The sequence below is a fragment of the Brassica oleracea genome, chromosome C3 (genome assembly GCF_000695525.1).
Source record: "Brassica oleracea var. oleracea cultivar TO1000 chromosome C3, BOL, whole genome shotgun sequence".
Taxonomy (NCBI): Eukaryota; Viridiplantae; Streptophyta; class Magnoliopsida; order Brassicales; family Brassicaceae; genus Brassica; species Brassica oleracea.
The window spans coordinates 47,858,512-47,859,220 of NC_027750.1; positions in this window are offsets into that span (position 1 = coordinate 47,858,512).

Consider the following 709-nt stretch of genomic DNA (forward strand, 5'->3'; position numbering starts at 1 on the left):
TTAGTTCGTGAGTTGTTATGGCCGAATCAATTCCTTTCATGTCTGACATGGACCGCGCGTATGTGGACACATTCGCCTTGAGAAAATCGAGAACTGACCGCTGCATTTCTTCAGACAGATACGCACCAATCCTTGCGGTCCGGCTTGGATCGGTATCGTCAATAGATAACTCGAGAATTTTGCCTTCCTGGGAGCAGGCTTTATAGGTTGGAGGAGTGACGGAGTTAACCGATAAAGACGATCGTTGGAGTTTAACTGTGGCGACTAGAAGTTCCCTAGCGGCTTTTTGATCTCCTCGCAGTGTTTTGATTTTTCCGTCCGTACCGGGGAACTTGACGCACTGGTGATAAGTAGATGGAATGGCCTGCATTGAGTGTATCCAGGGAGTTCCAAGTATGGCGTGGTAAGGGGCCTTCGTGCTTACAACGGTGAACTTGACAGTCCGAGTGACTCCACATGCGCGTACCGGAAGGCAGATTGTTCCCAGTATTGTTTCGGAGGATCTGTTGAAGCTGGTTAATGTTCTGGAGGATGGTTTGATGTCGTCGAGATCGACTCCCATCTTCTGCAGGGTTCCTCGGAAGATGAGGTCGACGGAGCTTCCTGTATCGATGAGGACCTTGGTGACGTCGTACTCCCCAATTCCAAGAACTACAGGAAGCGGGTCATTGTGGGGTACGTGAATCCCCTCAGCGTCATCCGGCGAAAA